Source organism: Mobula hypostoma, chromosome 8 (assembly GCF_963921235.1).
Source record: "Mobula hypostoma chromosome 8, sMobHyp1.1, whole genome shotgun sequence".
Classification (NCBI taxonomy): domain Eukaryota; kingdom Metazoa; phylum Chordata; class Chondrichthyes; order Myliobatiformes; family Myliobatidae; genus Mobula; species Mobula hypostoma.
Window position 1 is genome coordinate 68,038,128 of NC_086104.1, and position 12,958 is coordinate 68,051,085.

Consider the following 12,958-nt stretch of genomic DNA (forward strand, 5'->3'; position numbering starts at 1 on the left):
TGCTTTGTTGATCCCAAAGGAAATTACAATGTCACAGTAGCATTACTTTATACTTCATTGTCGCCAAACAATTGGTACTAGAACGTACAATCATCATAGCGATATTTGATTCTGCACTTCCCACTCCCTGGATTACAAATCAATAGTAAATATTAAAAATTGAAATTATAAATCATAAATAGAAAATAGAAAAATGGAAAGTAAGGTAGTGCAAAAAAACCGAGATGCAGGTCTGGATATTTGGAGGGTACAGCCCAGATCCGGGTCAGGATCCGTTCAGCAGTCTTATCACAGTTGGAAAGAAGCTGTTCCCAAATCTAGCTGTACGAGTCTTCAAGCTCCTGAACCTTCTCCCGGAGGGAAGAGGGGCGAAAAGTGTGTTGGCTGGGTGGGTCATGTCCTTAATTATCCTGGCAGCACTGCTCCGACAGCATGCGGTGTGAAGTGAGTCCAAGGACAGAAGATTGGTACAAGTGCACAGTTATACAAATATACAAATATTAGAAGAGAAGTAATAAGAATAAATAAAAATAAGTTATCTTAAACAGTCCACCAGGAGGGGTCATCACTTCCCCAGCTATAGGTTGACTCATTATAGAGCCTAATGGCCAAAGGTAAGAATAACCTCATATAGCGCTCTTTGGAGCAGCACAGTTGTCTCAGTCTATTACTAAAAGTGCTTCTCTGTTCAGCCAAGGTGTCACACAGAGGGTGAAAAACATTGTCCAGAATTGGCAGAATTTTCCGTTGGGTCCTTTGTTCTACCTCAGTCTCCAGTGTGTCTAGTTTGGCTCCTATAACAGAGCCAGCCTTCTAATCAGTTTATTGACCCTGTTGGCATCACCTGCGTTGATGCCGTTACCCCAGCACACCACTGCATAGAAGATTGTACTGTTGACAACAGACTGGTAGAACATGTGAAGGAGAGGCCTTTATACTCCAAAGGACCTCAGTCTCTTCAGAAAGTAGAGACAACTCTGGCCCTTCTTTTACACGGCCTCTGTGTTGGTGCTCCACTCAAGTCTGTTGTCCTGCTGCGCCCCCAGGTACTTGTAGGTCCTCACCACATCCCATCCTCACCATCAATAGCAACAGGAAGCAGTGCAGGCTTAGTCTTCCTGAAGCCCATTAACATCTTCTTTGTCTTACTGTCCTGAGCTGCAGATGATTCAGCATGCACCATTCGACAAAATCCTTAGACAGTGTCACAAATTATTTTACTTGAATCAAAAGAATTAAGTTAGGTGAAAATCTCAAAGACCAGTCACATGACACAGTTAAAGTCAAGTTGACTATGTAACTCAGAGTGGGTCAGAGACTTATTCTGGCATTTGATGCAAGTCATCAACAATACCTAAAATACCTTCGATTTGTACTCCAGGGTGCGAAGCGCAGAATCAAGTATCGCTGTGATGATTGTACGCTCTCATATCAATTGTTTGGTGACAATAAAGTATAAAGTATACCTTCCAGTCTACCCGCCAACAAGGGCGTAAAAGAAGAAGGACATCAAGGTGCCAGAAAAGGGCCGGTAACAACATGAAAGCTCCCACCCACCCTGCTCCTGGACCTTTTGCCCCACTCCCATTGTGGAGGGGGCTAGGTAGCATCCACACCAGGACCACCAGACTCAAAAAAAGTTACTTTCCCCAAGCAGTAAGACTGATCAACACCTGCACCCACTACTAACCCACCCCTCCACACCCCCACCACCATTAGTTTATCATTTTCTGTCAGTCACCTTATGTACAGACACTTCTGTGCCTTCCATCATCTTATGGACATACAGTCAATCTTTGTATATAAGCTACCTTATATATTTATATTTATTGTGTTCCTTATCCTTTAGTGTTTTCTGTGCTGCATCAGATCCAGAGTAACAATTATTCCGTTCTTTTTTAAAATTGTGTACAAGAAAAGGCATTCATCAATCTTGACCAATTCAAAGTAGATTTAAATATAATTTAGTAATTTAAGTCAATTAACTGAAATGTGCATCAACATTATTGTGAGATTCATGCTCTGGTGTAAGCTACACTTCAGCGACACTCAAGTGGTCTCTTTATTAGGTACACTCCACTTACCTTATAAAGTGGTCCCTGAGCAGATATTCTTTGTGTATATCTTTGGAATTGCTTCACTCCTCCTTCTCGGTCTCACAGAACAAACATTTCCAGGCATTCATGCTCTTTTATCTCAACCTGTGTTTCTGTGTATCTATCCACGAGAAAGTACATCAGCATTTTCCAAGCTGATTTTGATTCTGTTACATCCATGAAGTGAACTAATTTCAGTGTCGTCTCCCAGAACCAAGGCCCCAGCGCTGAGGACCCAGCCCATAATCCACCGGCGTGAACACTGAATTTTCGAGTTTCAGTTAACCCATATTCCCAGTGTTCCTTTCCCACTCTTTCAGATCCACCTTATTTCACCCTCCCATTATCCACTTTCTCAATGCCCCCTCCCATCACATGGATTTCTTATCCTCCCACCACCAGGTTCCATTCACCATCATTACTCCCTTACCTGGTCCCACTTATCACTTGCCAGCCTCTGTCTACTTTTTCCCTTCCTCGCCCCTCCGCCACCTGACTGCATTTGCTCACATATTTTTTTCCTTGTCCATTTTCACCTATCACCCATCACAGCATGTCACTAAATCCTCCCACCTAGCTCCCCATTCCCCATTCCACTCAGCTCCACCTATCACCTACCTGTCTCTGACTCCACCCTCTCTCTCACCTCTTTATAATGGCTATCTTCCCTCTACACTCTCAGTCCCGATGCAAACTCTTTTACCCAAAATGTTGATCTTCCTTTGCCTCCACAGAGGCTGTTCAACCCACACAGTTCCTCCAACAATTTGTAGAGAGGGTGACAGGGATGAAAAGGACAAAGAAAACACCTCTGATTATAGGTGAGGCCAGAGTAACTAGGGTGACACAGAATTTACATTGAAATCTATTTGAATTAATGACGGTGGTCTGGGAGAGAGAACACAAAGGGATGCATAAAAGCTCTGAAATGTAGATCCGAGCTGTTGCAGGGAACCAAAACCAAGCGAAGAATGTTGGAAATGCCCAGCAGATCAGGCAGCATTGGCATACAGTGGAAAGCTGACAATGTTACAGATGGATCAATCCACAGAAAGACTGGCCATTTCCAATGCAATCAGAGCCACCCTTTTATCATACGCACAAGTACAATGAAAAGCTTCCCTGCCGCAGAATCACTGGCATGCAGCATTCTATAAGCAGTCTGTGGACCCCAGCCTAGGATCTCAGAAGACGACCAAAGGAAATTTATTTTTATTGTTTTGGCATGTTTCAACACAAAGATGACGAGGATTCAAATTATAAATCATCAACTTTGGATCACAAATATTTTCCATTAATATACACATTACTGACAACTTTTACCTAAGAATTGAAAGCTGAAATTGTTGGAAATATAGAGACATGATCGGCATCCGACACCAAAAAGATGGTGATAATTTTTCAGTTCGAGAAACATGATTAATTCAGACAATGGATCACATCACAAAACCTTCCTCCATGTTCCCTCTTATCCTACATTGGACATATTCAGAATTTTCTGTCTTAATTTCACATTTCCTCTGTTCACAGTTTCCCTGTGGGTTCATCAGTAAGTCTTGTAGATTAACACCACTAATGCAAAGTTCTATAGGCTAGGACAGTTGGAGAAACTACAGAAAGGGGAAAAAAAGATAGACAAAGTAATTTGCCTTCAAAACAAATCAGAGCAGACTGTCATCTGGAATCACTGCAGACCTTGTGCAGAGACTGCTCCCAGAGTGATATAAGGAGGGGATTGAGAATTTTGTTTCATAAGCAGTGAAACAATGGTATTCCCAAAGACAGGTGACATGGACAGTAATACAGCACAGAAACAGGCCCAAAGGCCCAACTGGTCCATTCCAACCAAAATGTCAAACACAAGGAAATTTGCAAATGCTGGAAATTCAAGCAAAACACACAAAATGCTGGTGGAACGCAGCAGGCCAGGCAGCATCTATAGGAAGAGATAAAGTCGATGTTTCAGGCCGAGACCCTTCGTCAGGACTAACTCAAAATGTCAAAGCTAGTTCCACTTGCCTGCTTATGGCCTTTATCCCTCAAAATCTTTCTGTCCACATACAGTACCTCTGCAAAATTGGGATATAGAGTAAACAATTCTCCAGGAAAGACAACCGACGAGACAGAGAATTCAATATATGAACTAAACCAAAACAGGTTTTATTTAATTCAGACAGAAGGTAGTCAAACATATTCATACAGTCAAATTCCACAACCCCCATTTACACAGGCTGTTTCTCTCCTGAACTTGTAAATGTGGGCAGTATAATGTCAAACTTTACCGACCAGGAACAGAGCAACAGCTTCCAAGTTTACCTTCCCGAACAACCTTTTGTCATAAGTGATTTGATTTATTTCACAAATTGTATCACTTATGTGTCAATTTCCATCTTATCGGTTAAAAGTACTTGATCAGACTGTACACATTTAGTACATGCATGTGATAAATGAATGTTATGCAGTGTTAGACCATCACTGCCAAACCCCCACCCCCTTAGGCTTAGTCAGTGAGACACAGGGATTAGAAATATTTATTCCTACAGCCTGTGTAGTGTCTGCTGGGCTCATGCAAAACTTGCTGCAACAGGCATTGGAAAGGATCAAATCTGAATCGTGGTCTCCTGAGAAGCATACTTGAGTTTCATCTCTTGTTCTTAGGTACAGGACGTCAACAAGAAGTCAGTTACTTTCAGTGTATAGAAAGAAGTAAGTCATTTCTGAAGAACGTTATTTCCATTTTCCTCAGGAATAACTGCACAACTTGCTTCAATAGACATGAACCATCTTGTGAGAACAATGCATCAGAATATAACTATATTATTCTTCCACCAACACACATCAAAGTTGCTGGTGAACGCAGCAGGCCAGGCAGCATCTCTAGGAAGTGGTACAGTGGATGTTTCGGGTCGAGACCCTTCATCCTGACGAAGGGTCTCGGCCTGAAACGTCAACTGTACCTCTTCCTAGAGATGCTGCGCTCACCAGCAACTTTTATGTGTGTTGCTTGAAATTCCAGCACCTGCAGATTTCCTCGTGTTTGCGTTATTCTTCCACCCATCCTTCTGTAATAGGACATGAATTACCAGAGATGGCATGGCTGGTGGGGAAGGTTCTTCAGTGAGTGATGACAAATAATTCACAAAAGAATGTTTTTACTCACTCAGAAACATTAGAGAACAAATTTTACTGATAGTCTATCTGGGTTTGTCATTTTGTATGCCTCAAGCCACGTTGTTGGGGTGGGGTTGGGAAGTGGGCATTGGGGCTCTTATTACGTGATTGTGATCTTGTCTGTGCTTACTGTGTGTGACTGTTGGTAATGTGTCTTTGCACCTTGACCCCGTGGTAATGCTGTCTCATTTGGCTGTATTCATGAGTATTCATATATGGTTAAAAGACAACCTTGAATTGAACTGCAAAAGTTAGCATCCGTTTGCAAAATAGAAGTGTATTGCAGGTGATCAGTATTTTCAACTTAATTTTGTTGAATTTAAATAAAGGTTTGGTTTAAGATAAATATTACCTGAGATCCAAGATAAATATTACCTGAGATCCAAATTGCTAATGTTGTGTTTATTAATTTTTATTTTCAACATTGTTGTCAGTTTGTTCAGAGAGAAAATAATAGATTTCTCCCTGTCTCAATTTAAAACTTCAATGCAGTCACTGTGCATTAGAATGATGATATTTCCTCCTTTAAATTTGAAATTATCTTTTGAGACAGCTCATTCAAAGCCTCATTGCTCTGATCATTTTCACCCACATTGGAGCAGCATGGTTAGTATAACACTATTACAGAGCCAATGATCCAGTCTGGAGCCAGTGATCCACTCCGCCCTATAACGAGCATGGATAAAGATTGAAAGGAGTCAGTGTGCAGAGGGACCATGAAATGCTGAAACTTACCATGCAAGACAACTAAAATTACCATGCAGCAGCAGACTGAGGAGAGACATCCTGCTCCAAGCAAAAGGAGTGTGCAGCAGTAGAGCAAAGGTTCACGGGGTTGAGAGTTTGGTTTGTATCGGAAACTATTGAACAGAAAGTATTGAACAGTTTAGTGGAATACAGACAATCTCAATGAAGCAGACAAAATTAACACCGGACATGAAAGGGTAGATTCAGAATTGATTTCACAGTCTCATCATGAGGGATAAGGCATTCAGGACAGAGATGGTTTTTACATTCTGTGCTTTTTATCGTCCGTTCCTTTTCCATTTTGTCATGCAAGAGAAGGGTGTTTGTGGGTTGGTGTTCTCTTGTGTTCTGTTAGTTTTTTTTGTGTGAGGGAGGGATCGTTTTTTGGGGGTTGACGTTCCATTTTGTGTAGGGAAATGGGGGGGTTAGGTTTGATGATCTTGTTCCGTTTTGTGTGGGGTAAGGAGTTTTGCGAGTTGATCATTGGGATGCCATTCTTTTTGTGCAGGGGGGAACAGGTTTGTCATTTCTCTCTGAACAACTTTCATGTTTTTTCTTTGTTTTGTGGTAATCTGGAGAAGGTGAATTTCCGAGTTGTAAATGGATACATACTTTGATAAGAAATGAATCTTTGAAAACCCTGTACTGAGGAGGGAGTGAAGCTTTGGAATTCTCTGCTCTAGTAGCTTGTGGAAATTCAGTCCCTGAGTATAACTTGGGCAAAGCTACAGATTTTGAAATTAAAACTTAATTGAGGTATATGGGATTAATGGATGAAAAGACAATTCAGGAAAAGATCAGACAGTATCTTATTGAATGGCAAAGCAGTGACAAGGGGCTGAATGCTGAATCCTACAATTTCTTCAGCACTGTTCCAGACTCACTTTGAACAGTCACTGACCACAAGGTGTCATCTCATCTGTAGCTTCATAACTGTCTGAAAAGAGACCAAGTTCTTCACAATGAATGAAGCACAGGTGCAAGTGAAAGTTCGTCCAAGATAGTGTCAACACCCTGAGGGAGATGTGAGGAAAAAGAGTCAGTGAAGAATAGCAAGACTAATATCGGTAATGAACAAAGGACCGTATTTATAGAGACATAAACTAAAATCTGACATGTAGGCTGTAATTTGATTAAGATCTAAACTTTCCAACTTCTAATGACATCTAAACTCTCTGATGAAATTACAACCTTGTTACTCATACTCAAAGGCCCACTGTTTTAGATGTAATAATTTTCTCCTCTCTGGAAGCTAGAAAATGCATCAACGGCCCCAGGATATAATGTATGGGCAAACTGACAATGTCACCGTCTTGGCAAAATGTCCAGATCTGCAAACAATCCTCACAATGCAGCCCAGGCCCAGGGAATCACTCATACATCTCTCCCCAAATATCACTTCTCAGTTCTCCCCGCTGGAACAATGAAACAAGGGAACAAAGGAATGGCTTTTCCATCTATTCTGCTTCATGTGAGATCAGGACTGACGTATCTCAAAGAATGCAAATACAAGGAAATCTGCAGATGCTGGAAATTCAAGCCACACACACAAAAAGTTGCTGGTGAACACAGCAGGCCAGGCAGCATCTCTAGGAAGAAGTACAGTCGACGTTTTGGGCAGAGACCCTTCGTAAGGACTAACTGAAAGAAGAGATAGTAAGAGATTTGAAAGTGGGAGAGGGAGGGGGAGATCCGAAATAATAGGAGAAAGGAGGAGGAGGGATGGAGCTAAGAGCTGGAAAGTTGATTGGCAAAAGGGATACGAGGTTGGAGAAGGGAGAGAATCATGGGACGGGAAGCCTAGGGAGAAAGAAAGGGGGGGGGGACGCAGAGGATGGACAAGGAGTTATAGTGAGAGGGACAAAAAAGAGAGAAAAAAAGGGGGAATTAATAAATAGATAGATAAGGGATGGGATACGAAGGGGAGGTGGGGCAATAATGGAAGTTAGAAAAGTCAATGTTCATGCCATCAGGTTGGAGGCTACCCAGACAGAATATAAAGTGTTGTTCCTCCAACCTGAGTGTGGCTTCATCTTGACAGTAGAGGAGGCCGTGGATAGACATATCAGAATGGGAATGTGGAATTAAAATGTGTGGCCACTGGGAGGCCCTGCTTTCTCTGGCGGACAGAGTGTAGGTGTTCAGCGAAACAGTCTCCTAGCCTGCGTCGGGTCTCGCCAATATTTCGAAGGCCGCATCGGGAGCACCAGACACAGTATATCACCCCAGCCGACTCACAGGTGAAGTGTTGCCTCACCTGGAAGGACTGTCTGGGGCCCTGAATGGTGGTGAGGGAGGAAGTGTAAGGGCATAGTAGCACTTGTTCCGCTTTCAAGGATAAGTACTGGTTGGACTCAGAGGTCAAGCAGCATCCATGGAAATGAATAAACAGTCAACACTTCAGAGGAAAGGAAGGGGAAAGATACCAGAATAAGAAGTTGGGGGGAGGGGAAGGTGGATAGGTAGAAGATGACCGTTGAAGCCAGGTGGTTGGGAAAGGTAAAAGGCTGGAGAGAAAGGAGTCTGATAGGGAGGAGGAGGGACACCAGGGGGAGGTGATAGGCAGGTCAGAAGAGATAAGAGGCCAGAGTGGAGAACGGAAGAAGGGGGCTGGGGGACATTTTTTTATTGGAAGGAGAAATCGGAATTCATGCCATCAGATTGGATACTACCCAGATAGAATATTAAGTGTAGCTCCTCCACCCTGAGGGTGGCCTCATTTTAGCAAAAGAGAAGGCCATGAACCAACATGTCAGAACAGAAATGGAAATCTGAATTGAAATGTTTGGCCACCGGGAAGTTCCACTTTTGGTAATTGGAAGGGAGGTGCTTGACAAAGTAGTTCTCCAACTCACAACAGGTAGAGGAGGCTCCACTAGGAGCACTGGATATCATAGAGTACCCCAACAGATTTGCAAGTGAAGTGTTGCCTCACCTGGAAGGACTCCCCTGAATGGAGGTGAGGGAGGAGGTGAATGGGCTGGTGTAGCACTTTGGCCACTTGCAGGGCTAAGTGCCGGGAAAGAGATTAGTGGGGAGAGATGAATGGACAAGGGAATCATGGAGGGAGCCATCCCTGTGGAAAGCCAAGAGGAGTAGGTAAAGATGTGTTTAGAGGTAGGATTCCTTTGGAGATGGCAGAAGTTTCAGAGAATGTTGTTGGATGTGGAATCTCATGGGGTTGTAGGTAAAGATGAGAGGAATTCTATACTATTAAGGCAACAGGAAGATGTGGTGAGCATGGATGTCAGAAAATGGAAGAGATGCAGGCAAGGGCATCATCAATGGTGGAGGAAGGGAAACCCTATTCTTTGAAGAAGGAGGACATCTCTGATGTCCTGGAAAGAAATGCTTCATCCTGGGAACAGATGCGGTGGAGACAAAGGAACCAAGAAAAGGAAATAGCATTTTTACCAGAGACAGAGTGGGAAGAGCTATCATTAAGATAGCCATGGGAATCAATAGGTTTATAAAAAATGTTGGTCAACTCTTTGTCTCCAGAGAACGAGACAGAGAGATTGAGAAAGGAGAGGAAGGTGTCAGAAATGGTCCAAGTGAATTTAAGGGCAGGGTGGAAGTTGGAGACAAAGCTGATGAGATTGACGAGCTCAGCATGGGTGCATGAAGTAGCACCAATGCAGTTGTCAATGTAGCAGAGGAAGAATTGAGGAGCATTACAGGGAAGACTTGGGACATGGACTGTTCTACGTAGCCAATGAAAAGGCAGGCATAGCTGGGACCCATGGCGACCTTTCAAGTCTGGAGAAAGTGGGAGGAGCCAAAGGAGAAATTGTTGAGGGTGAGGAGCAGTTCTGCCAGACAGAGAAGGGTGGTGGTGGAGGGGAATCGATTGTTTCCTTTATTGAGAAAGAAGTGGGAAGTTTCAAGGTCATCTTGTTGGAGGATAGAATTGTATAGCGACTGGACATCCATGGTGAAAATGAAGCAGTCAGGGCCAGGGAATTAAAAGTTATTGAGGGGATTGGGACCATGAGGAGTGTTGTGGATGTAGGTGGGAAGGGACTGTACGAAGAGGGATAGAATGGTGTCACTGTATGAGGACAGGAGTTAAGTGGGGCAGGAGCAAGCAGAGACAATGGGCCTACCCAGATAGTCAGGTTTGTGGATCTTGAAAGAGTTACCATCTGTCTACCTATGTTTTTCATAATCTTATATTTTAAAAAGTTCTAATGTGATTCAGAGGGGGAAATCTAACATTTCCAATCAGCCTCCAGACTCACAATGAAACATTTAATTCTCAACTACTCCTGGACCTGTTGGCCATTTCAAGGCCTACTAGCTTTGAGAGGAACACACATTTCATGAATAACAAAAACTAAATGATCCACATCTATGAACATGAACATCTTTTTCCAGTTACACTACTTCAAAATATTCATAACTTTGAGGATACATCCTTCTAGCCTTTCTGGATCCAAAGTCCAATGTGTGTATTGACTTGTCAGAGTTTGCCTGCTTATTAATACATTGTTGAAATTTAATGCTCTCACCAATTATTTTCTGGCACCTTGAAGGCGACAAAATCAGGAGGTGCTGCACAGCAGCATCGTGGAAACATGTTAACGCTGAGCCCACTAGGACACATCAGAATAGTCAGCCAAAGGGCTCTGGGTAACACAGGCTGAACTACAGAAACTCTTGAGATCTTGTCAGCTGAAAGTAGCAAGTGACAGTGCAGAAGCAACTGAATTCATACCTAATCACAGGGCCAGTGTGGGACTAGTGCGACTTTCTCAGAGGTTTGTAGGCAAGAGATAATCACAGAGATAAAGAGTAAGGCCACAGAGGGATGTGAGTACAAAGGCAAGAATTTTAAATTTCAGACTTTCATCTAGAATGTAATGTGGATCCAAAAGCAGATGGCTGATGGGCGAGTTCATTCTCGGGCAAAGAAAGCAAATTTTATTTTTGTGATCTCCAGTTTACAGAGTTGAACGAGGGAAGTGGGACAAGAGGGCACTGAATGTCAAGTTGAGAGGAACAAAGGCATTGAAGTTTCACAAGCATTTGAGCTGAGGCAGCAGCAGAGTCAGCTGGTGCAGGACACTGCATCAACATTTGATCACTGGCAAATCTTTCACTCCTATGGAGTATGTATAAATTCTTTGTTATAAATACAGAGAATAATTAATAGCCAACAGAAACCTTAACAGAACACAACTAGTCACTTGCCACTAATTTTAGTACCTGCCCATTATCAACATTCGTTGTGCTTGGATCACCGTTTTACAAAACAGGGAAATCATTAGTTTGCTTTCAAATTATTTCCATTGGGTCCATGAAACACAACCTGCCCTTTGGCTCCCTCTGGTACAAATTTTCAAAATAACATACACAAAATGCTGGAGGAACTCAGCAGACCAGACAGCATCTATGGAAAAAGTAAATAGTCAATGTTTCGGGCCAAGAGCCTTCATCTAGGCTGTGCAGAAAGATGGGAAGTCGGAGCAAAAATGTGGGGAGAGGAGAGGAAGTACAAGACATACTGTCACTCCAACCATATTTTTCTTTCAATCTCAAAAATAGACTTTATTTATAAAATATATATACAAGTAGAAAAAAACACAGTATGCAATCACAGTGTCATTTAGTCTATATGTTCACAACGTTATTGTTTCTTTTCATTGGCATTGTTCACATATTTTTCCAACGTTCCCCCTAATCATTTTCACAGCGGCACGGGCCAACCATTGCCCTGAGCAGGAAATTTTTACACATCTTGAAAAATGCACGGCTCTTTAATATTAACATGATAGAAAAGAAAATTCTGCAACAAAGGCTACATATGCGGGAGCATTTCAATTTGAGGGAACAGTGTTTGTGTCCGTTGCACTATTGCCACTCATGTGGTCTTCTGGGATGATACAAACTTCAAATATTGGAGAGGCATCCACGTGAGACTGAGCCTCTCAATATTCAGTGGCAGTAGGACCCTAGATGGTGGGATTTCACCATAGATCCTCTCTGTGTCAAGCTTCAGTGCACCCCTCGGCACATAACCCTGCAGTATGGAACGTGCCAGTCAGCAGCATTCCCTCACAGTCATCTAACTCTACAGGAAGACCAACATATAAGCAGTTTTGGGCCCTTTATCTAAGAGAATCTGTGTATTGGAGAGCGTCCAGAGGAGGTTCACGAGAATGATCCTGGGAATTAAAGTGTTAATGTACGAGGAGTGCTTGATGGCTCTGGGCTTGTACTCACTGGAGTTTAGAATGGGGAGGATCTCATTGAAACCTATCAAATATTGAAAGGATGGTTCCTATAGTGGGTGAGTCTAGTACAAGAGGGCACAAAGGGATATCCCTTTAGAGAAGGAATTTCCTTAGCCAGAGGGTGGTGAGTCTGTGGAATTCATTGCCATAGATGGCTGTAGAGATCAAGTCATTGTGCATATTTAAAGAAGAGGTTGATAGATTCTTGATCAGTAAAGGGTGTCAAAGGTTATGGGGAGAAGGTAGGATAATAAATCAGCGATGATGGAATGACTGAGCAGACTCTATGGGCCAAATGACCCAATTCTGCCCCTATGTCTTATGGTCTTCAGTTTCAGATAGATTGAAGAGTATCTTTCACCAAGTTGATGATTTTTGAGCCGCATATGATGTCTGTCTCGGTATGCATACCTGGGAACAGCATTCTGACTGCACAGGACGGACCTGACGGGACAGTTCTCACACCACCAGGAAGGACCCGACGGGACAGTTCTCACACCACCAGGAAGGACCCGACGGGACAGTTCTCACACCACCAGGAAGGACCCGACGGGACAGTTCTCACACCACCAGGAAGGACCCGACGGGACAGTTCTCACACCACCAGGAAGGACCCGACGGGACAGTTCTCACACCACCAGGAAGGACCCGACGGGACAGTTCTCACACCACCAGGAAGGACCCGACGGGACAGTTCTCACACCACCA

General features: G+C 43.1%; 1 protein-coding gene across 1 annotated transcript in view; it reads right to left on the reverse strand.

Annotated features, from left to right (window-relative positions):
* Positions 1 to 6,932: 6,932 nt before the first annotated feature.
* Positions 6,933 to 12,958, reverse strand: part of stx11a (syntaxin 11a) — a 132,390-nt gene continuing 126,364 nt past the window's right edge. The window contains exon 6 of the transcript XR_010018943.1: positions 6,933 to 7,028. The gene's annotated coding sequence lies outside the window, so the exon portion shown is untranslated. The remainder of the gene's footprint in view (positions 7,029 to 12,958) is intronic.